General features: G+C 42.5%; 1 protein-coding gene across 1 annotated transcript in view; it reads right to left on the bottom strand.

Moving 5' to 3' along the window:
• SERPINF1 (serpin family F member 1) overlaps window positions 1–2396 on the bottom strand; it is a 28180-nt gene extending 25784 nt beyond the window's left edge. The window contains exon 1 of the mRNA XM_043963941.1: window positions 2242–2396. The gene's annotated coding sequence lies outside the window, so the exon portion shown is untranslated. The remainder of the gene's footprint in view (window positions 1–2241) is intronic.
• Window positions 2397–24927: the final 22531 nt, after the last annotated feature.

Genomic DNA, 24927 nt, shown 5'->3' with positions numbered 1-24927 from the left:
GCCCCTGTTGGACCGTGCCCCATCCAAAGCCAAGTCAAAAGACTAATCATGGCGCCCTGGGCAAGCATCAGGAAACAGATCCGGGATAAGCCATGTAGAAGAGACTTCCAGGTCAACTTTTCAAAGAGGAAAGAAAGCCACCCCAGACGTAAGTGGGGTTGGCTCAGGGACGAGCCCCCCTTAGTCATATCACAGGACCCTTGAGTTAGATATGAAAGAACTTTCAAAGTGAACTAGCCCAACCTAATCACTTTACAAAGGAGGAAAGTGATTCTCAGAGGTGAAGCTCAAGGTCATTATTGGTTGTGTCTGACTCTCTGTGACTCCCTTTGGGTCTTTCTTGGCAGAGATACCTAAGTGCTTTGCCATTTCCTTCTTCAGCTCATTTGACAGATGAGGAAACTGTGGCAAATGGGGTGAAGTGACTTGCCGAGGGTCACATAGCTAGTAAGTGTCCGAGGGTAGATTTGAACTCAGGAATTTGAGTCTTCCTGACTCCTAGGCCCAGTACTCTATCTACTGAGCCACCCAGCTACCCTAAAACCTAAGCTCACTCAAGTAATAAGTGGCTGAGGCAAGATTTGAACCCAGGTCAGCTGACTGGTTTTGCTGTACTGCACATAGATTCTTATTTTAAGTAATTATTTGTAATTAGAGAGGTAGTGTGAGTAGTGGATAGAGAGTCAGCTTCAGGAAGCAAGAAGAGCTGGGTTTGGGTCCTGCCTCTGATACATTCTGGCTGTGTTTCCTATGAAACTCTCTAAGATAACATATTGTAAAGAAGGTATGGTTCTACACTGGTAGAGGGAGGCTCCTCATTAGCAATCCCTATACTAATGAAGTCATAGGTCTTGTCCAAAAGAAGCTGTTAATTAGGTGCTAAGCTCAAACTGATGAGTAAAGAGCAATCAGCTCCCCTCTAAGTCTCTGTTCCCTGGGTCAAAGCCCCGATTGTCCCACCCTAGTTAAGACTCTGATCCAGACATATGTTCTTTACTCCTCCCACCTTTGAGGGCACAGGCAGATGGTCAACTCAAAGTCTCCTTCCACTTCAGACTCAAGGTACCCAAATGGGTCAAGTCAGGACTGGGAAAGGGCCTCTCCTGCTCTCTGGGTGGGTCCCCAGGGCTGCTTCTCTCATTTCTCCCAAGGGAGCCAGGCTCCATCTGTGGGTGGGACTAAATGGCCTTACACCAGGGGAGCCGCTCTCCCACCACTCTACCCCCAGGGAGCCGCCCTCCCTTCCGTCCTTGGCTAGAGAGTTAAGCAGTATGGGGGAGAGCCAGGCAGTGGGATTTCTGGGAAGCCAGCAGATTTTCTTTGGCCCTGAATCTAATCTTCACTGCGACTTCCCCCCAGGGAGCAGAAGGGGTGCGGCGGTCTCTGGGCTATTGGCTCGCCAGCATCCCACATCAGACATCCCAGGCCCGGCCAAGAGGCAGTGCTACTTTGGAGGAGGCTGATGCTCCCACTGGGACATTGTACTCTAGCACATCTGGAAATTGTTTGGCACACTGAATCGGGAAAGGGAGACTGAGGATGGCCTGGGCCCAAGCCCCAGCTGCGCCCTCCCCACTCCTCCCCCTTAGGCAGAGTTCAGCTGGACAGCTGCTTGCTCAGTTCTGGGAAGTCGCCTTTGAAATCAGCACCAGCTGATTTTGTAAAGAAGAGAAAGCTGGAAGTTGTCAGTATTGGAAGGGGAAGGGAGGCCCTGAGGGTGCCAGGAAAGGCTTTCTGTCCTGCTGCTCCACGTGGGAGCCCTTCCCCGGCCCATCTTCTCCTCAAGGGGACGGGAAAGGCCTTTGATTTGCTCCAAGTGTGAAGATCAAGTGAGATAATGTATGTAAAGCACTTCAGTGTGGATGTTAGCATTCATCATCCTCATTATCTCTATACTTGGATGCCTCTGCCTACCCCTTTGCCCCTCTTGGGAAGTGCCCCAAGCCTTCTCTTATGTCCGACTGTGTCAATTCTGCAAAACCCAGGGTGCTCCCCTGCTGGCCCCACACACCTGCCCCTCTCCCCTAAATGCCATGACCAGAAAGCGTTCACTCCATTCTAGTAAGTGCCCAAGCCCTGGACACTGCTCCCCTCTTCTAACAGGGTCCCCTTCCCCCAGCCTACTCCCCCCATTTCCTGCAGGTCTTAGGAGAGTCCCCCCTCCCTGCCTAGGCAGGCTCCTCTCTGGTCTCTTCTCATTAGTCCTTCGCTGTGTCCTAGCCAGGATGGGAGCTCCCTTACCTGGGGATCCTGCCGGTCTCGCTCTCAACTTTGGTCAGACCAAGCCTGCACACGCTGAGGGGTTTGTTCTAACAAGTACATTAGCCTTTTTTTTTTCCCCAGCCTCCAAGTCCAACAGCCAGCCGGCTTCAGATTACAGCTGTGCCTTTCTTAAAGCGACCCACTCTCATTTTGGATGCTACTATTGCAACATAGCCTGGGGTGAACTTTAACTGGACCCATCCCCACCCTGGCCCCAGCACCCCATCATACACCATCTCCCTGCAGACCAGTCACTTATTAATAGGGAAAATAATACTCTTTCTTCCCCGAAGGCTGACTCCCAATGACCTCAGGGCCACCAAGATTCCAAGCCAAGGCACCAAGTGGGAGACAGAGAGTGCCAACAGGAGGATGCCACTCTAGGAGGCAGCATGGGAAGAGCACAGCATGGGGACTAGAGACCTGAGTTCTAGTCCCTGCTCTGCTGCTAACTCCCTGTGTGACTTAACTTTCCCTCTCTGGGATTCAGTTTCCTCTTCTGAAAAATGAAGAGGCTGGAAGAGATGATTTTCAGTTCAAATCAGTAGAGAGAGACCAGACTGGAAGTTCAGAGGCTAGCCCTGATCCTTAGTGACTTTGGGCAAGTCCCTAAGCCTTCAGTTAATGCTTTCCCTCTTTTAATTATTTCCTTTTTATCTTGTGAATTATTTGCTTTGTATATTATTTGGCTTTGTGTAGTCTCTCCCTTTAAATTGCAAGCTCTTCGAGGGCAGGTAATCAATGTGTTTTGTCTCCTCGGGGCTTTGCACAGTGCCTAACACATAGTAGGCATGTAATAAATATTTAGTGAATTGAATTGAATTTCACCCTCTGTGGGACTCAGTGTCCTCCTCTGTAAAAAGAAAGGGTTGGATGAGATGACTTCTGAGGTCTGTTCCATAGTGGAGCATAGAGGAAGTCATCGGACAGATCCGGGGAAGAGTTCATGACCAAACAAGAGATAGAAAAGTCCACAGGAGCTAAAATTTGATTACATGAAAATAAAAAACGGGGTTTTTTGTTATATAAAAATTAAAAGGTTTTATATAAACAAAAACAATGCAGCTAGAATTAGAAGAAAAGGAAGAAACAGTTCTCATTTCTAAAAATATGTAAGGAACTAAGATTCCTTTCAGTTCCAGATCTTTGATGCTATAACCTAAGGTCCCTAATAGCTAATGAGTTCTAGAATATAAAAAAGGGAAATACAGGAAAGAAAAGTAACTCAGTTGGAAAGGTACTTATGTAGTGCCTTACAAGTGCAATAGTATGTTGACAGGCCACACTGTAGGAGAGGGAGTCAATAGAGGGAGATAGTAGATTTGAAGTCAGAAGATCAGGATTAAAATCTTGCCTGTGTGACCTTGGCAAGTCACTTCATCTCCCTGCGCCTCAGTTTCCTCATGTGGAAAATGAGGGGAATTGACTTAATGGCCTCTAAGGTCTCTTCTGGCTCTAGGGCTACACTCTTTTTTTTTTACAGACAATCAATGATTTATTTTAAAAATATATCAGACTCTAAAAACAACTGAAAAAGTACAATTGCGGGGGGGAAGAATGGAGAAAATATCACTAACCACTCACTTCCTCATATCTATAAATCCTCATGAGGATAGTCCTTGGGCATATCAAGGTTATTTGGTGAAAATAAGATAAGGAATGGGTGGACTTTCACAACTGATTTTTAAAGCATCCCCAGGAGATTATCCAAGATTATATAAATAACCACATACAGGTACTGTAAGTGGAAAATGAGACAAAAGTATCTTTATATATATATATATATATATATATATATATATATATATATATATAGAGAGAGAGAGAGAGAGAGAGAGAGAGAGAGAGAGAGAGTCAGGTTTTTATTTGATGTATTAAGTTTTGCTGGCTTTTTTCTTTTTCTTTTAATTTGTTTATTTTTTTTAAAGTAATAAACATTTTTATTCATGGTTTTGGGTTCCAATTTTTATCCCTCCTTCCCTCCCTCCCCTCCCCTCTCCCTGAGGCAGTAAGGGCTACACTCTTAAATAGAAAAGTTGCTTATCTGCTTTGGGGGAGGGAGTTTCCTTGCTGGGCTCTCTCTATACCAATGAAATCACTGTTTTAGTTCAAGACAAAAACCTGCAATAAAGCAAACAGAGGTATTTCTTGAGTGCCTGTTCTGTGTCCAGTTCCATGCTAGGCAGAGATAAAAAGGAAAAAGGAAACAGCCTCTGCCTTTTTGGGGCTTATAGTCTAACAGTGGAATTAATAAACAATTGAGCAATATTCAACAGAGTATCTCACCAAGTGCTAAATTGGACAGTGGTCACACTAAATTAAATAAGGATTTTGAAGATGGAGAGGTAAGAGTGGCAAGGGAAGATTTCTTTACATAAAGTGGCACTAGAACTGTCCTGGAATAGAAAGAAATAGCTTCCATTCCCAGCACTTAATAGCATACAGTAAACCCTTAATGAGTGCTTTTCCATCATTCATTCACTATGTAGTGCTTTAGGGTTGATGCTTTCCTACTAACATCACAATTGTACTCAGTGACCAGGCACTGCAAATATTATTATGCCTATTTCACAGATGGGAAAACTGAGGCTCTGAGAGACAAAAGGTGACTTGTCCACAGTCATCCAGCTGGTATAGTGACAAGAACATTGGCTTTAGGGTTCGATGACCTGGATCCAAGTCTTAACTCTATGTGACCTTGGACATAACATTTCTATTCCCTGTGTCCCAATCCTGTCCTCTATAAAGGGAAGAGATTGTACTAAATGATCCCTAAACTTCCCCCCAGCTCTGAAAATTAATCTAGGAGATGAATCTTTATTACAGGATCCAGCACATGGGTCAACCCAATCAATATGGGACACCACCTAGAGTAATCACATTTCTCTACACGTTCACTGCACGGATCCAGAAAAGTCTCCATCCGCTTCACCCTCTGTGTGGCCATGACACTTCTGGGACCTTAAGAATCACTTTTCTAAAGACTACTTAGAGGGGGGCAGCTAGGTGACACAGTGAATAAAGCATCATCCCTGGATTCAGGAGGACCTGAGTTCAAATCCAGCCTCAGACACTTGACACTTACTAGCGGTTTGACCCTGGGCAAATCACTTAACCCTCATTTCCCCATCTCCATCTCTCTGGTCTTTTTCAGTGCCAGGAATCCACCAAGTACATCCAACTTCTAGAGGAAGGACAGGTGAGGATGACCCCAAAGAATTATTTGTATCCTCCTTGAGTCAAGATGAACAGTTCCTGACTTATCATCACAGCACCAGGTGCTTATTATATAGACCACAAAGGCCACTATGCCCAGAAGGATCCTGAAGCCGTTAGTCCATCAGGAAGCATTTATTAAGCACCTACTATCTGCCAGGCACCATGTTAAGCCCTGGGGAGACAAAAAAAAAAAAGACAAAACACAGGGCTGGCCCCATTCTAATGATCCCATGCAACCAACTATGTACAAACAAAAAATACATGGGATAAAGGGGAGGTCATCTCAGAGGGAAGGCACTAGCATTAAGTGGGAAGCTGGAGTTCTAGGTGATACCTGGAGGAAGCCAGAAGATGGAGATGCAGAGGGAGAGAATTCCAGGCAAAGGGGGACAGTCAGTGAAAATGCCCAGAGTGTGGATAAAGCACCTGCCCTGGAGTCAGGAGGACCTGAGTTCAAATCTTGCCTCAGACACTTGACACTTACTAGCTATGTGACCCTGGGCAAGTCACTTAACCCCCATTGCCCCACAAAAAAAAAAAAAAGAAAGAAAGAAAAGAAAAGAAAGAAAATGCCCAGAGTGGGAAGATGGAGCATCTTGTTCTAGGACAGCAAGGGGGCCGGTGTCACCACTCAGCAAAATATTGCTTACTGGCCCTCTGGCAGCAGGCAGACAGATGGATTCTGGCCTCTCTCCTCCCCTTCATTCTCACCCCCTCCTTCCTTGTCTCCCTCCTCCTTCATCTATCTTCCTCCTTTGGCTTCCTCTCTCCTCCCTTCTCCTTTCTCTTTCCACTTGGACATTTTGTTTGTGACCACACCAGACACACCTGCAAGACCCATCAGCAGGGAAGGCGTTGGGGTATGCAAGTAAATGTTTAACAACTGACTGAAAAAAAATGGTAAGACATATTTTATTCTATTTATATTAATAATATAGAATATATTCCAGGGGCAGCTAGGTGGCGCAGTGGATAGAGCACCAGCCCTGGAGTCAGGAGTACCTGAGTTCAAATCCGGCCTCAGACACTTAACACTTACTAGCTGTGTGACCCTGGGCAAGTCACTTAACCCCAATTACCTCACTAAAAAAAAAAAAAGGAATATATCCCACATTGTAATATATTCTATATATAAGTAATATATTTTAGAATATATTCCATATAGTTACAATAATATATTCTATAAATAAATATAATATATTGTATCATATATTACATTATATACAATAATATTATACATTATGGTCTATTTATTCTATTTATTTTCATCTTTGTTATTAACATTTTCTCCATTGCTTCCTTAAGTCTAGACAATCAACAAAACACTTCCTCAAGCCCTAATTTGTAGTATTTGCCAATTACCTTGGTGTAAAAGCTCACACTGAAAATTGAACAAGCAGCAGTTTCAGCCAGCTCCAGTCAATCCCTGAAGCCCAGCTCGGGAAGGCGGAAGGCAGAGGGGTATGGCAGGTGCTGAGTAGAGATTGGGGTGGGGAGGGGCAATAAGTAGCTGTTTGGGAAAAAATAACCAGTACTGACCTTGAATTCTCTAAGGCGCTATTTAATGAGCCGCTCAGGGAAAGATAGTATGAGGTACTAGTACAGTAGCATATACCCTTTTTTAAAAACAGATCTATGATTTCACTGGGCAGCCAGGTGACACAGTGGATAGAGCACCAGGTCTGAAGTCAGAAAGACTCAAATTCCTGGGGTTCAAATCCGGCCTCAGACACTTCCTAGCTGCGTGACCCTCAACAAGTCACTTTACCCTGTTTGCCTCAGTTTCTTCAACAGCAGAATGAGAGGGAGAAAGAAATGGCAAACCACCCCAGTATCTTTGCCAAGAAAACCCCAAATGGGGTCATGGAGAATCAAACATGACTGAAAGGAGCAAACAACACTAATTTCACTGGCATTTTCCCTACAAGGAAACTCCTTCTGCCAATCTAGATCACCACTGCTAAAGTCTTAAGAGTAGCTCAGGGCAATTAGAGATCAAAGGGTCATTGGGACCTTAGAGGCCACCAAGTCCAACCCCCTCATTTTACAGGTGGGAAAACTGAGGCAAACAGGTGTAAGTGACTTGCTAAGAGTCAAGCCACTAGTGTCTGAGGCAGAATTTTAACCTAGATCCTCCTGGTTCCAAGTCCAATTCTCCATCCTTTATATCATTGTTGCCTCTCTTATTCTAGGACCCTGAAACTAATTGGGAGGAATGAATGACAGTGCTCCTCAGTCAACTGGCTCTGGGAGCATTTCTTTCTTTTTGGGGGGGTGGAAAATTGGGGTTAAATGACTTGCCCAGGGCCACACAGCTAGTAAGCATCTGAGACCAGATTTGAACTCAGATCCTGCTGACTCCAGGGCCAGTACTCTATCCACTGCCCCACCTAGCTGTTCCATTCATTCCTTTGATTTCTTGAGTCAAATGAAGTTAGGAACTCACCTGCCACTGGAATTAGAGCAGGCTGAGCCTTGTCCTTATTTGAACTCCAACTTCTAGGAGTCAAGGCATTTTAATCTAGACCCTGAATGTGTTCTTCTTTGGGGGCTCTTGAAATAGGGAAGGAGATGAGAATTGTAATGGGAAAAGACAGAGGACTTCGATTTGGAGATTAACCCAGACTTCAGGAAGGACAAAAATAACTACCCAAATTTTCAATACATTTATAAAGCTTTGAATGTGCACAGTTTTACATTTTGGACCCCAAATCAAGCCAAGAATTGCCTCAGCCGAGGGAGGGACAAGAAGCAGGTGCTACTGCACTTAGAAAAACTCGCCAAAATGTCCACAGCTATAGTGTTGGTCCCTTAAGTAGAGAGAGTAGTACCTGGCTAATCACTCTGCTCTACATGTAGGGGCCAGTCTACCTTTTAGGGTGCCTTCTATTTTACAAGTGGGAAATATTCTACTATGACAACCCACTCATAGGATCTAAAGCTATAGCCCGTGGCTATAGTTTACCCAGATTTTGGACAAAGCATCTGCTAAAGTCTCTCATTCTCTTCTTGCAGGAAAAGATGAAGCCATTGGGGCTACAAGGGTCCAATTAGGTGGATTTGGATGTGTGTGGAAGCTCAAACTCAAAGAATAGCAATTAATGCTTCATTGTTAGCTCAGGAGGATGTCTCTGATGGACTCCCAGGGATCTGTGCAAAGCTAGTTCACATTTTTATCAATAACTTGGCAGATTTATCACATGTGCCTAGGATACAAAGCTGAGAGGAACAGCTAACACTCCAGGTGAAAAAAATCAAGATTCAAAAACATTTGTATAGGCTGGAGGAGAAATTTCAAACACACAACTGAAAGCTTCATGAGACCCACACACTCCTATGGCTGCTGGAATCTTATTAAGAGCTAATTGGGGCAGCTAAGTGGTGCAGTGAATAAAGCACCAGCCCTGGATTCAGGAGGACCTGAGTTCAAATCTGACCTCAGACACTTGACACTTACTAGCTGTGTGACCCTGGGCAAGTCACTTAACCCTCATTGCCCCACCAAAAACAAACAAAAAAACTATTATGGTTATGGTTATAAAGCAGTATTGGACACAGATTTCAGGAATGAGGAAGCCATGCCATACTCTGCATTGTGCCTAGGGACAGAACAAAACAATATGTAATTCTCAGGATCACACCTGGCCCTAAGGAAGAAGTCAGTGAAAGAACCTCCCTCCCTTCTTTGAAGAGGTATAGAATGATGCATATGAGGTCAGACAGTTGATGTGTTGATTCCTTTGCTGAACTGCTTTTTTCTTTCTTATTTTTGAAATCTTCATTCTCAAGGATGGCTCTTTTGGGGGCATGGAGGGGTATATTTGGAAAGGAAAGTGATAGAAAATCAATATGAAAAACATTTTGAAAGAAAGCTATCAGCTTCTCATGGAAGTCCAGAAGGGACACACAAACCCACTGCATAGTTTGGCTTCTATCTCTCTTGTTAGTTATTAGACACTTAAAAAAAAGAAAAGAAGAAGAAATTGGTCATTGTACAGTGTTTTGTTCTTTCCATTTCTATTGTTAGGGTCATTGTGTACACACATGCATATGTTTGTCCTGGTTCTGCTAGCTGTAATCATTATCTTGGAAATCATAGATTGCATGTGGCTGAGAAGAAAGAGAACTAGGATCCAAGTCAGGAAGACCAGGGTTCAGGTCCTACCTGTGACCCATCCAGGCTGTGTGACCTTAGTCAAGTCACTTACCCTCACCTTGCCCCAGCCCACTGTCTGAGACTGTAACTTGCCCCTCACCAGCTCCCTACACTGATGAAATCAGCTGTTTAATCAACAATAAAACCAAAGAGCTAACAATTTTATAGGCTGCATGGTTCACTGGAGAGAGCCCTAGATGTGGAATCAGAGGTCTGGGGTTCAAATCCTGGTTCCATCTCTTCTTCCCTGTGTAACCTTAGATATGTCTTTTGACCTACCCCACCCCACCCGCCTCAGTTTCCTCCTCGATAAAATGAGGGGCTTGTCTAAGTGGACTCTAAGTTCCCTTTGAGCTCTAAATCTATGATCCTAAAGACCACTCCGAGGAATTTGAATTTGAGATATCAGATAATAGGATTCTGCAGACTCTCAATAAGAAAGGAGTGAAAACTATGGAAACACAATAAAGTGAAAAGAATGCTGGCTTTGGAGTCACAGGATTGCAGAAGCTCAGAGACAGAAAAGACCTCAGCTCAGACACGAAGGAGAATTCCCCTCTTCAATGTCCCTTACCAGTGGTCGTCCAGCCTCTTCTTGGAGCCCTCTAGAGATGAAGCAGCCTATTCCACATTAGTACTGCTCTCTCTGTTAGAAAATTCTTCGATCCCTTTGAAGTTTCTCTCCCTGCCAAGTCTCCCTCAAGACAGTTATCTTGTCCCTACTAAATCTTCAAGATTAAACATGCCCTTTTTTTTTTCAATGGAGCCTCATCTGTTATGGTTTCCAGCCCTCTTACCATCCTGTCTTACCAGCCCTCTTACCATTTTATCTAGGCATGCTCTGGCTTGTCTATATCCTTCTTAAAATGTGGCACTCAGAACTGGACAAAATATTCCTGAAGTGATCTGACCACTAGTTTACAGTTCTTACTACTTTCATTTCTACTGATTAATATGGATAGCACACTTTCTGGGCCACTTCCCCAACATGCACCCATCCCCACAGATTGAGTCCTCAGAGGCAGCTATTACCCTGTGAATGATTATTCCTACCACTCTAGCCCACAAGCCCCCACCAGTGTTTGGAATAAACCATCAGCCAGTAGTACAATTAGCTAAAAATAAAGACATCTACTAAAATGACACTGTAAGAGAAGTAGCTATAAAACATTCTTCTCTCCCGCAAATATACACAATGTCCCTGGGAAGAATGAGCACAAAGAGTATGATGGTAATGAGGAAAATATGTAATGGATAAATGTGAGACCATTCTAGTACTAGAGTGCTTGAAGTTCTTTCTCTCCTGTGGAATTCTCAAAAAACTCTTGGGGCAGCTAGGTGGCACAGTGGATAAAGCACTGGCCCTAGAGTCAGGGAACCTAAGTTCAAATCTGGCCTCAGACAAGAGACACTTACTAACTGTGTGATCCTGGGCAAGTCACTTAACCCTCATTGCTCTAAAAAAACAAACAAACAAACAAAAAACACCTCTCTACTAGGTCCAGCTTCTCTACTGGGAGCCTTGCTAAGCAGGTCTCTTCAGTTCTGCTCCTTTTGGCAACTCAACTCTTGATTACTAGGATTCTCTCTCACTTAAATCTTATGCTACCAAAGGTCTGCCTCTTTGAAGTAGCTTCCTAGCCTTGAGTAACTGAGTGTCTGGATGCATATCTGTCTAGAGTTTGCCTCTGCTCCCTCAACTGTGCCTCTAACTCTCTCAAATTGACTCTCCACATGCTGGTTAGGGTGCCTCTTCATGGGCAAGTAGTGCTTATGCTAGACACTATGACTGATACAGGGCAGAGAACAGGAGAGAAATCAAGAATTGTCTCCTCCCCACTCCTCTCACTCTCTGACTTCTCCAAGGACTGCCTACAACCTTCCCAAATGTATGACTATATGCTCTCCTCCGTAGCTTAGCAATTTAAAGACATAATCAATTTTTTAAATGAGGTTGCTCCCTTCTGACTCATCAGTGAAAGGTGTTCACACTTTGCCAAAGGAGTGTGGAGTGTTAACACCTCGTTAACACATTTAAACCTCATCATCTGTGAAGCCATATGTGACTACAACAACAGGGGTAGTTGGGGAGGAGTGATGGGGAGTAATAATCAAAGCAAGTCCCTGATCCCTTTATCTCCTGTCATTTCTATAGTCATGACACATAGGTATTTTGTTGTCCTAACAATAGACTCTTAAAAGCCCCGAAGACAAGAATTTTGTCTCTCTTTCTAATCTTTCCTTCCAATAACTGTTAGAGGGGGCTTTTAGTCCCTTCTGTCTCCCTGTTTGACAAAGAGAGAGGGCAATCTGATCTCCCCAGTTCCACTGCTCCTGATATATCTCAGACAACACAGCTCTATGCCTGGATTAGATAGGATAGCCAGACCACGGTAATAGTATGGAGCAATATATCAGATATGCCAATGTAAGATTGCTTACATGTCACTCCCCTCCTCAAAAACCCTCAATGGCTCCTCACTGCCACCAAGATACAATTCATATTCTTCAGCAAGGGCATTCCCAGCCTTCCAAAATCTGACCCCAAGCTAGACCTCCATCCAGTCTTATCTCATACTATTCCACCAGATAAACCCTTCCGGCTAAACCATGCTTTTTCCAAAGAGCCCACCATTTGCCTTCCCATCTTTGGGCCTTTATCACACTAGTCCTCCTACCCAGCACGTCCTTTTGAGTATCATGGATCCTAGCTCAAGGGCAAGAAGGGACTTTTGAGGTTTCAGATCCAATTCTTTTTTTTTCTCAGACGAGAAGACTGAGTCCAAAGGAAGTGGAGGGATGTGTCCAAAATCACACAGATGGTAAGAATCAGAGGTGGGATCTGACCTCTAACTTCAGTCCAGTTTTCTTTCCATTATATCAATATCCATGATCTACGTATCTTGCAAAGTCATTTAGCTGTTCCTTTTTCTCTTAAAGTAACCTATCGAATTTCTTTTGCCAGATCATGCAGTTACATATTAAGGGCTTTCTTGTTCTTTTTTGTTTAAATTTGCTTAGTGTGGGGAAGGGTGGTAATGGAAAGGAACAGATTTTTTTTAAAAAGGAAAGAAAACCCAACAAAGGGTTTTTGTGCTATGATATGCCACATTTCTTTCTGCATAATTTCTTTCTGCATGGTGAAGTGATTCTGAATTAAAACTCAGGCACTGGACCATACTGCCTAAGAGGAATCATGAAAATCCTCATCTTGCTACCAAAAAGGGGGGGGGGGAATTTCAATGCACAGCCTTAATGGGTAGCACTATCACTGATACTACTGATATTGGGAATGAATGGGGAACTTTAATGGAAAAAACCACAGTGTGATAAGTACACAGGCTTAAAGTGGACACAATTTGTATCTTTAAATCATTGTATTGCTCAGACAAATATGCTGGATAATTAATTTTAAAAAAATAACATTCTCATATTAGACAATGCACTAATGTAGAGTTAATATTTGCCTTCCCTTCTCCTGCCTATCTACACACAGAGATCTCCTTTCTATACCAGAAATATCCACTCAAGCCCCAAAGGATCCCCATTTCCCCAAACCTTATGGGATTTGTTCTTCCTTGGAACTTCTAGGGTGAGTCACAGAATCTCAGAATGCCGACACCAGATGGTACTGGAGAGACAATCTATGCCTCATATTTCAGAAGAGTAAACTGAGACCCACAGAGGAGGAGCTGTCTTGTGATGTTAGTGATCTCTTTATGCATGTGCCCTTTTAAGTTGCAAGTTCCTTCTAGTCAATTAGTCGATGGGCATTTATTAAGCATCTACTATATGTCAGGCACTGTGCTAAGCACAGAGGATACAAAGAATAGCAAAAAAAACCAGTGTAGGAATTTATTGTGATTTGGGGACCCTGCCTTTGGGCTGAGATTAAAAATCCTTAGGCCCTCAGGGGTTTTTTCTGTGTAAGAGGGGCTGGGGCCCCTCCCCCTCTACTTCAGCCAAGCTATGGCTGACAGAGACTGAGAAAGAGCTAGCAAGAAGGTAGAGATACTGAGGGAGGTGGACAGACAGAGCAAGTAGAGAAGATGCAGGGAGGTCGACAAAGTGAAGGGGGCTTGGAGTTAGAAGAGAGGAGTGGAGCAGTGAAAGCACTGGGAAGGGAAAGCAGGAGGGAAGGAAAAAAAGAGTGAAAGTTGGAGAGGCAAAGGGTCCAAGCAGCATACCCTCAGGCAAGTCATATAATTTGCATTTCTTAACCCTTATCTCTTACATTTATTTTTATAAATAAATTCTGCTTTGATTATTTAATTAAGAGGCTTCTTAATTGTTTGCTTATCAATTTTGGGAGGAGCAGTGTGGGGGAGATTTTTAAAAGGCCCTAACAGATTGGCTTAAGAAATTTCAGATTAGAATAAATTAATTTTTTTTTACACCAGCCAGGGTCAAGCATGGTCATTCTCATTACAAAGGCTTGAGTTTTGGGACTTTTGTCTTCAGTCTTCGTTGTTACAAAAGATGCTGTCTATTGGGGGCAGCTAGGTGTTGCTGCAGTAGATAAAACACTGGCCCTGGATTCAGGAGGACCTGAGTTCAAATCCAGTCTCAGACACTTGACTAGTTGTGTAACCTTGGGCAAGTCACTTAACCCTCATTGCCCCACCAAAAAAAATTTTTTTTTTAATTTAATTTTAAAATATATTTTAAAAAGAAAGAAAGACAGAAGGAAGGGCAGCTAGGTGGTGCCATAGTACACAGAGCTCCAGGCCTGGAGTCAGGAAGACCTGAGTTCAAATCTGACCTTAGACACTTACTATGTGTGTGACCCTGAAAAATCCACTTAACCCTGTTTACCTCAGTTTCCTCATCTATAAAATGAGCTGGAGGGGTGGCTAGGTAACGCAGTAGATAAAGCACTGGTCCTGGATTCAGGAATACCTGAGTTCAAATACAGCCTCAGACACTTGACACTTACTAGCTGTGTGACCTTGGGCAAGTCACGTAACCCCCATTGCCCCACAAACAAAACAAAACAAAACAAAAATGAGCTAGAGAAGGAAATGATAAAACACTCCAGTATCTTTGCCCAGAAAACCACCAAAAGGACTCATGAAGGATCAGACATGACTGAAAACTACCAAACAACAACAGCAAGCACCGGCCCCGGAATCAGGAGTACCTGAGTTCAAATCCAGCCTCAGACACTTAACACTTACTAGCTATGTGACCCTGGGCAAGTCACTTAACCCCAACTGCCTCGCTAAAAAAAACAAAACAAAACAAAAAAAACAGCAAAGCAACAAAGAATCATGGAATGATCACAACCTCTTGAGAGGCCAGTCTCCATTTGAAATGGATCTACTCATTAGCTAGTTTATACTTTACCTCCACTAAGTATACTGCCCAGTCGGTACCATGTAGATGCTTTCTTGCCCTGATTTATCACCTCTTTCCTTCTCTGCTGGTCTGTCAATGCCTCTGTTGCTGCAGCCACTACCCCAGTAATGAATACTCCATTATGTGGGTCCCCTCCTGGTTCTGCTTCTGATTTTTGGACTTCAAAGCCAGGCCTCAGCTCCTGTCTCATCTTGGAACCTACCTCAGTGTCTGGGGCATCCTGACTGGGAACATACAACCCCATCTATGGTGTTCTCACCCTGAAGTGTCCTCCGCCAGGGCTACTCCCTTCTCTTATTCATGAGATCTTCCTATGGTCTCCATTTTGTGGAGGGGCCCGAGTTGGTCATACTTCCTTCCCCTCCCAGTGCTGATCCTGGCTTTCCCTACTGCTAAGTTTGGCTAACATGGAGACCATTTCCCCTACTAAGTGGGTAGGGATAGCTTCCTTTGATTGGCTGCCTGGACTGCCCCACCTGCAATCCTGCCTTCAAGGTCTCCATGGCTAGAACTACCATTCAGTGCTGAGTCTTGCCAAGTTTAAAGACTCAAACAGCTGATTGAAGGAAGTGAAGCCATCCACAAGGTAGGGGACAGAGCAAGTAAACTGGGCATTCCCCAAAGGGCCCTCAAGGGCATATCCATGTTAGGAGAACTGGGCAGATGTGCCTGAGTTATATACACATATGTACATGTTTACACACGTGTATTTGTATTTGTGCAAAACCCAAGTCCCAAAGTGCATTGGCATGGGACTCTCTCCTCATTGGTGGAGATCAAGCCCCTGTACTCCCATGAGGGACAGGGTAGAGTAGGCAAGAGCAGGAAAAAGATGATGTTTGTTCTCTCCATGCTCTTCAAATCTCTCCTGGCTCTTCTGGCTCCTTTCTTGGAGAGAGAAGATGGAAGTTGGCAACCCCACTTCAGATTGCTGAAGGAAAAGGCTTTGGGAAGAAGCTAACATGAGAAGAGCCAGGCATCTCCAGCATGTCCCTGTGCCCTGCTGGCTACACTTGAGACTTTGGGGCACGTCCCCTTGGGTGAGATCCATTGCTACCAATGGGAGAGATCCTTTGCTCTGTATTGTCTAGTATAGACTCTCCTCTGATTTCTGTTTTGCTATAAACTTGGGTAGTTTCTTTGCTATTTATTATGTGCTTATTGTGGAACTTGTATTTGGTGGGAAAGCAGCCAAGCCTAAGATACAAAGATGAGGGTCCTCCTTTCCCCATTCCCTCAATTAATGAATGGCAATCAAAGTTGCATCCCTTAGACTAATAATATTTCAGGAAGCAGATAGATATAATTCTTTTTTTTAAATAACCCATTTATTAATCTTGATGTCATGATGTTTACAAATTACATTTTAAGTTGGTATGTTATTTTGGCGGGGTGAGGCAATTGGGGTTAAATGACTTGTCCAGGGTCACACAGCTAGTAAGTGTCAAGTGTCCGAGGCCGGATTTGAACTCAGGTCCTCCTGATTCCAGGGTCAGTGCTCTATCCACTGTGCCACCTAGCTGCCCCAATAGAGATGATTCTAACCTGGTAGGAGAGCAGAGTGGATCTCAATCTCCTGCTTCCCCTCCTGGCAAGAACTAAAGTCTCCCCTGGATATCCTGGGCTTCTGCTTCAGCATGAAGCAGCAGATTCTCTAGGCTGAGATACTCCCACTAGCATCCACCATTTGCCCTCCCAGAGGCCTTGGGCCCAGACAATCTCTGCTTTGGCGCCAGCTGCCTGGCCTTCCTTGTGGCCACAAGCACCAGCTCTGCGTTAAGGGAGCCTCAGGATTAGAGACTTGGTAATTACCCCCCTCTTCCAAAGATATGGGAGGAGGGCACTATTCTGAGCAGACCTTGGTTTCTACAGTAGCGCCAGAGGCAGCCGGCTCTTTGTGGTGGGTTGATAAAGAGCAGCTTTTCAGTTTTCTGCAAAAGTCAGAGCTCCCCCAAAACCATGGGTTGGCCTCCCTTGAGAATAAAGGCTGTGATAGACATTCAGAGGGAGGTGCTCCTGACTAAATACTTCCCATTACCACCTCACCCCACCCTTGGTTTTACTGGTTAAAGGCTGGTTAGTGAAAAGCGAGACTGAAGAGAGGAGGTGGTATCGTTGTCAGTCAAGAAGCATCCATTAAATGACTACTATGTGTCAGACATGGTGCCAACCTCTAGGGGTACAAAAAAAAAAGCAAACGCAAGTTTCCTCCCCTCAGAGAGCTTGCATCCTAAGGAGACAAAGAAGATGCACATGACTTGTGCCTACAAGATCTATACAGAGACTTTGGGAGGTAATCTCAGAGAAGAGACCAGCAGCTGAGGTGACCAGGGAAAGGCCTCTGGCAGAAGGTGAGGAATGAGCTGAATCTTGAGGGGGGCCAAGGAAGAGGATGAGGAAGGAGAGCACCAAAGGCATGGGATGCAGTCAGTGCAAAGGCAGAGTTAGGAGATGGGATGTGGAATGAGAGGAACAGTAAGTAAATCAGTATTGCTGGATCACTGAGTAAATGTAAATTGAGTAAGTAGTTGAGTAAATTCAATCAGTGTAAGAAAACTGGAAAGGAATGATGGGGCCAGATTGTGAAGGGCCTTAAATGCTTGAGGGTTTTATATTTGATCTGAAAAGAACAGGAAGCCACGAATTTATTGAGTAAAGGGCATGGCTTGGTTAGACCTGGGCTCTAGGAAAGTTGCTTTGGCAGCTGAGTGGAGGATGGATTGGAGGGGAAAGGAGGCTAGAGGCAGGGAGAATAACCAGCAGGCTATTGCAAAAGTCCAGGCAAGAGGTAACAAGGACCTGTCCAAGGGAGGTGGCTGTGTGGGTTGAGAGAAGGGGACATTGTGAGAAAAACAATGAGATTCTGGGGACCCAGAGGAGCCTCACACTGGAAGGAGCCTTGCCTGACCTCTTTTTTTTTTTTTAAGTGAGGCAATTGGGGTTAAGTGACTTGCCCAGGGTCACACAGCTAGTAAGTGTTAAATGTCTGAGGCGGCATTTGAACTCAGATATTCCTGACTCCAGGGCCAGTGCTCTATCCACTGTGCCACCTAGCTGCCCCTTGCCTGACCTCTTTTAAGGCCAGCCCAGAGTCAGTTGGAGCTCAGCCTCAGCCTCAGACAATAGAGATTAAAACCACACCTACCTGAAAGCCTTTCCCATCTGAGAGTCTGTCCTCTGGACTCTGACCTCAGCATGTACTGCTCATTTTAATATGGACCTCCCCTCAAGTCCAGTAGGCCAATAGATTTGAATGATGCTAGCCAATTAGCTTTGAGCAGTGTGTAAGGGCAGCCTCTCCTTTGGACAACAGGAAGCTTACTCTCTCTGACTTTTTCTCTTGGCTGGGACACTGGAGGAGGCAGCCACGTGGCCTCCCTCTCTCTCCTCTCTATCCTAGATAATGTAGGGCTTCTGAACTTTCAGAGCCATGTGCTCTCTTTTTACTAACATTTAATATGATTTAATAAATGCTTAATGCCAAAGACTGGTGCTATAGCCTCTAATTTATAAGTAGCAATATATTAGAAACCCCAGCTAAATTCCCTAAAACCTAGAACAAAGACAGGCACCCCCATATATTTTTAAATGACACAACATATATGCAAGAGATCTTGTGAAGATTTTTTTAAAAAGACAAAATCTGACAACAGACTGGGTGTGTGGACTGCATGAGAGTCTCATTGTGAGCCCTGCTAACTGGGAAGATTGTCGTGCCCTCAACGGACATAGGAAAGCTGGGAAAGTGGGAGGGTTTTTTGGGGAAGATGATGAGTTCTGTTTCAGATGTGTTGAGTTTGATGTCTATGGGACATCCAGGGGTAGATGCCCAAGAGACAGTTAGGAGTGATGGCACTGATGCTCAGTAGAGAGGTTGGGGCTGGGTCTGAGGATCATCTGCAGAGAGATGAGAGCTGAACCCTGGGAGCTAATAGGATCAGTGGGTGAGATCAGATAGACAAGAAGAGAAGAAAGCCCACAGTTCATGGGGCATCCATCAAGTGTGTGTCAGTCTGTTTTGCTGCCCCTGGGGACACAGAATCTCAGAGTGAGCAAGTTCCTAAGAAGCCATCTAGTCCATCTCATATCTGTACAAGAGAAGCATATACATGGGAAGGACACTATGTACGAAGTCAGGGGCTCTGGGTTCCAGTCCCATCTCTGATGCTCAGCTGCCCATGTGATCTTAGGCACAATTTTCTGATCTAGAACTTTGAGGTTAGACTACGTGGCCTTTAAGGTCCCTTAGAATTAAGATCCTAATTAAGAGTGCCCTCACTAATGGAAAAGGTTGGTGATGTAAGAACAAAAGATGTCAATAAAAATTTATTTAAAACAACAACAACAATGCAATCTCCTCTTCAACATGCCAGAGAAGTGGTATCCAGCTTCTGATTGAAGACCTGTAAGAAGAAGGATTTCGTTACTTCCTGAAGCAGCCCGTTTTTCTTTTGGATAGGTCTAATCATTAGCAAGTTTTTCCTTACATCCAGCCAACATCTGCTTCTCTGCAGTTTCCACCCACTGTTCCTGTTTCTGCCCTCTGGGGCCAAGCAGAACAGGTCCAATCCCTCTTTCAAATGGCAGTCCTCCAAACACTTAAAGACAGTTGTCATACGTTCACTCTGTCTCCACTTCTTCAACCTAAACATGGTTAATTCTTTACCTTTTAAAAAAGTTATATATGTTGCCTCATATTTTTATTGATTTCACTAAACATTTCCCATTTATAGTTTTTTAAAATCAGTTTTTATTGATATCTTCATTATACCATCATAATTTTCCCAAGCATTCTCTCTCTTCCCCTCCCGGAGAGCCATCCTGTATGACAAATAATATTTTTTGAAAAGGAAAAAAGAAAAAAACAAAAACATCCCCCAAAAGAGAAAAAGCTCTATTTGTACAAAAATATTTATAGCGGCTCTTTTTGTGGTGGCTAAGAATTGGAAATCAAAGGAATGACCATCCATTGGGGAATGGCTAAACAAGCTGTGGTATATGATGGTAATGGAATATTGTTGTGCTATAAGAAATGACAAAGCAATAAATAAATAAATAAATAAAATTTAAGAGAAAAACAAAATTGGGGCAGCTAGGTGGTACAGTGGATAAAGCACTGGCCCTGATTTCAGGAGGACCTGAGTTCAAATCTAGATTCAGACACTTGACACTTACTAGCTGTGTGACTCTGGGCAAGTCACATTTAACCCTCATAGCCCTGCCAAAAAAAAAAATTAAGAGAGAAAAGAAATGACAAAGCAGGATGACTTCAGAAAGGCCTGGAAAGACTTGTATGACCTGATGTATAGTGAAGTGAGCAGAACTAGGAGAACATTGTGCACAGAAACAGCAACACTGTTTAATGAATAACTGTGAAAGACTTACCTATTCTCAACAATACAATGATCCAAGACAATCCCAAAGGACTATTGATGAAACATACTATCCACCTCCAAAGAACTGATATTGCTTGAATACAGACTGAAGTGTGCAAAAACAAAAAAAAAAAGAAAGAAAGGAAAAAATAAGTGAGCACAATTGACTGATATAATGAAAACTGAAAACCTGTGCAATGTGTAGGACAAGTGGCAGGTTGGGGCTTTCTTCTCATATCTCTTCAATTGAGTCTTATTTGATCTTTATAATTTAGTTACATTTACTTTTGATTTTCTGGTGTGTAGTTGTTCTGTCCATTTACATTGTTGCAGTCACTGTGTATATTCTTTTCTTGGCTCTGCTTCCTTCTCTCTGCCTAGTTCATGTTCATCTTTCCATGCTTCTTTGTATTCATCCCACAGCATTCCATTACATGCATGTGACACAGTTTGTATAGTCATTCCCCTATTGATGGGCATCCACTTTATTTCCAGTTCTTAGTTATCACAAAAAGTTGCTACTTTAAATATTTTAAAGTGTATGGGGACTGTGTTCTTATTGATGGCTTCCTTGAGATAATAAGCACAATCATGAATAGATTCTATGATTCAAAAGGTATGTACATTTTAGTAATTTCATTTGCATAATTCCAAATTGCTTTCCAAAATGGTTATAACATTTCACAGCTCCATCAACAATGTATCAGTGTGTCTATCATTCCACAACTCTTCCAACTTTGACTGTTGCTATTTTTTGTCATTTTTGCCAATTTTCAGGGGGTGAGGTAAAACCTAAGGGTTGCTTTGATTTGTATTTCTTCTATTATTAGTGATTTGAAGCATTCTTTCATGTGATTTTGAATACTTTGCAATTCTTTTGGGAGCTGTTCATATTCTTTGATCATTTATTTATTAGGGAATGAATATTAGTCATATATGTATACATACATATATGATCCATATATATGTATTACTGATATAGCTTAGATACTAAAACTTTATCAGGGAAATTTGATATGTAGATTTTTTTTCCCCATTTGACCACTGTTTTTCCCTAGGTATATCAATTTAATTTTATCTGTGCAGAAGCTTTTCATTTTCAAGTAATCAAAGTTATCTATTCTATCTTTTGTAATTCTTTCTGTCTCTTATTTGGTTAAGAATGCATCTTCCAGATGTGGGGAAATTGGGACACTAATGCATTGTTGGTGGAGTTGTGAATTGATCCAACCATTATGGAGAGCAATTTGAAACTATTTCCAAACGACTATAAAACTTTGCATATCCTTTGACCCAGCAATACCACTACCAAGTCTGTATCCCAAAGAGATCATGAAAAAGGGAAAAGGACCCACATGTACAAAAATATTTATAGCAGCTCTTTTTCTGGTGGCAAAGAATTGGAAATTGAGGGGATGCCCATCAATTGAGGAGTGACTTAATAAGTTGTGGTATATGAATGTAATAGAATACTATTGTGCTATAAGAAATTATGAGCAGGCAGATTTAAGAAAAACCTGAAAAGACTTACATGAACTGATGCTGAATGAAGTGAGAAGAACCAGGAGAACATTGTATACAGTAACAGCAACATTGTGTGATGATCAAGTATAATAGACTTAGCTCTTCTCAGCAATACAATGATCCAAGAAAATTCCAAAAGACTCATGGTGGAATATGCTCTCCACATCCAGAGAAAGAACTTTGGAGTCTAAATTCAGATCGAGGCATACTGTTTTACCTTTTTTGTTTTGTTTTTTTTCTTGCTTGTGGTTTTCCCCTTTTGTTCTGATTCTTCTTTCACAACATGACTAATGTGGAAATATTTAACATGATTGTACTTGTATAACCTATATCAGATTGCTTGCTGTCTTAGGGAGGGAAGGGAGAGAGGGAGAAAATTTGGAACTCAAATCTTACAAAAATGAATGTTGAAAACTATCTTTACATGTAATTAGGAAAAATAAAATATTATTAAGTGAATTTTTTTTTAATTTTACAAAAAGAATGCATCTTCTAGCCATATTTGTGAAAGGTACATGATCTGTTTCTCTTCTATTTTTATAGCATAATCTTTAGTATTAAGGTTGCATATCCATTTACAATGTATTGTGGAATATGGTATAAGGTCATCTAAGCCTAATTTCTGCCAGATTGCCTTCCTATTTTCCCAGCAGTTTTTATCAGATAAGTAGTCTTTTCCTAGTTATTTTATGTTTTCTACTTTATCAAATACTGAATTATTGAGTTCTATGTTCCTGAATCTCCCTTGTCTAGTCTATACCATTGATCTATCTATTTTTAACTGAAAACAGAAGGTTTTTATGACTGTTGCTTTATGAAATAGCTTGATATCTAAAAGTGCTATTCCTCTTTTATCCCTACTCCTTTTCTTTTTTTTTTTTTTTTTTTTTTTTTTTAGGCAATGGGGGTTAAGTGACTTGCCCATGGTCACACAGCTAATAAGTGTCAAGTGTCCGAGGCCGGATTTGAACTCAGGTACTCCTGAATCCTGGGCCGGTGCTTTAACCACTGTGCCATCTTGCTGCCCCCATCCCTACTCCTTTTCATCATTTCCCTAGATGTTATAGATCTTTTGTCTTCCCAAATTAATTTTGGTATTATTTATCAAGTTCTATAAAATATCTCCTTGATAAATAGATTGGTATAACATTAAAAGTGTAAATTAATTTTGGTAGGATTGTCATTTTTATTATTAGCATTATATAAACATGGCCTACCCACAAGCACTGAATATTCCTCTAGCTATTTAAGTTGTTCTTTATTTCTTTAAGGAACATTGTGTAATTTTTAAAGCTTTTAATATAATTAATTATGTTATTTTCCCAATGTTGAACCATCCTTGTTTCCTTGTTATCAATCCTACTTGATTAAAATGAATGATTTCTTGTGAGTAGTTGCTGTCTGTAAGGTGGCTAAGATTCTAGCTAGGCTATCTAGAAATCTAATGAGTGGTTGCCAACAAATTGGAAGCTTTAGCAAGAGTTTAGACTTTAAAGCATTTATTAAGGATCATAAGAATTTGGTGAGAAGAAAGAGGCCTATCTATCTATCTCAGGGAGCCAGCATTTCCGCTCCGTTCCTCACAAGTTCCTGGCAAAGAGAGAGAGAGAGCCTCGCCCCTTCTTCATCCCACAAGCCTCCTGTGAAAACCAGAAACATCCCGTCCACCCCCACACAGCTCCAAACTAATTGGCTGGTAGCTTTGATCAACAGTACCCACGAGCAAACGTCACTTCCTGAAGCCAAGGAATTGACCTTCCAAGCCACATGGCTTGCCCTCAGACACCTTCTTCTCATAGCGGAGCTTTCCTACAGTACCTCTCCAGCAGGGGGCATCATTCCAATTCTCACACTTGGATAAATTGCTGTAGTCTGTTTGACAGGATTTTGTTCAAAATGTTTGAGCTAATGTTTATTAATGATATTACAAGTCTTTTGTGTGCTTTGGTGTCAATCCCCAGATATTTTATGTGTTTTGTAGTTATTTAGAGTGTGACTCCCTTTGTGTATTTTAATTATTATATAGAAATGCTTTTGAATTTTGAGGATTTGTTTTGCAGCCTGCAACTTTACTAAAGCTAGTAATTGTCTCAACTAGCATCTTTCCTGATTCCATCAGATTTTCCAAGTAAACCATTGTATCATTAGTAAATTAGTAAATACCTCCTCTTAGGGCCCAAACTGCGGCCTCTTAATGAAGAGGGGCTGGATTAACAGACCAATGATGGTCTGGAAGGATGCAGCCCTGCTGACTGAGGTCAACCTGCCCTTCACCTGCCCAGTGACCTGGAGTAGTGCAGACCCTCCAGGATCAAGAGCCCTTCAGGCACCCCCACCTTCCCTCAACCTGCTCTAGTTCTTGAGAGTGGGGACTATGGTCCTCACACTTCCAATATTTTCCTTTGCCCTCCATCCTTTCCTCTTTTCCCCACAATAAACTTTTTTTCACACCAGAAAAAATTTACCTCTTCTTTACCTATTTTTCTTCCTTGAATTCCTTTCTCTTGTCTTAGTGCTATTGCTAGCCTTTTCAGAACTATACCAGATATTGGGGAAAGTGAGCATTCACTCCTGTTTATTGGATATGATTCTTGCTTTTGGTTTTCCTGTCCTTATCAATGATCACTGTGGCTCCATCATCACAGAGTACTTGAGATGCATGAGAAGTCTTTGGAACATAGTCTTTAGGGCATCATATAAGTGCTTTGGATTGTTGCCATCAGCATAAAACTGAATTTCATCTGCCTTCTTACTGAGCCAAGAATCCTGCAACTCTCTAAGTTTCACTTGCATTTTTCTTTTTTCTTTTTTTTTTTTTGCAGGGCAATGAGGGTTAAGTGACTTGCCCAGGGTCACACAGCTAGTAAGTGTCAAGTGTCAAAACCAGATTTGAACTCAGGTCCTCCTGACTTCAGGGCCAGTGCTCTATCCACTGTGCCACCTAGCTGCCCCTTGTACTTTGCTTTTGATGGAGTTAAACCACTGGTTTAATGGAGACCTTGGTGGTATGCTTTCCAGGGATGTACACATAGA

Source organism: Dromiciops gliroides, chromosome 4, assembly GCF_019393635.1.
Source record: "Dromiciops gliroides isolate mDroGli1 chromosome 4, mDroGli1.pri, whole genome shotgun sequence".
NCBI lineage: Eukaryota > Metazoa > Chordata > Mammalia > Microbiotheria > Microbiotheriidae > Dromiciops > Dromiciops gliroides.
Note: the sequence above shows the minus strand (reverse complement) of the source record. Positions and strands in the feature narration are given on the sequence as shown.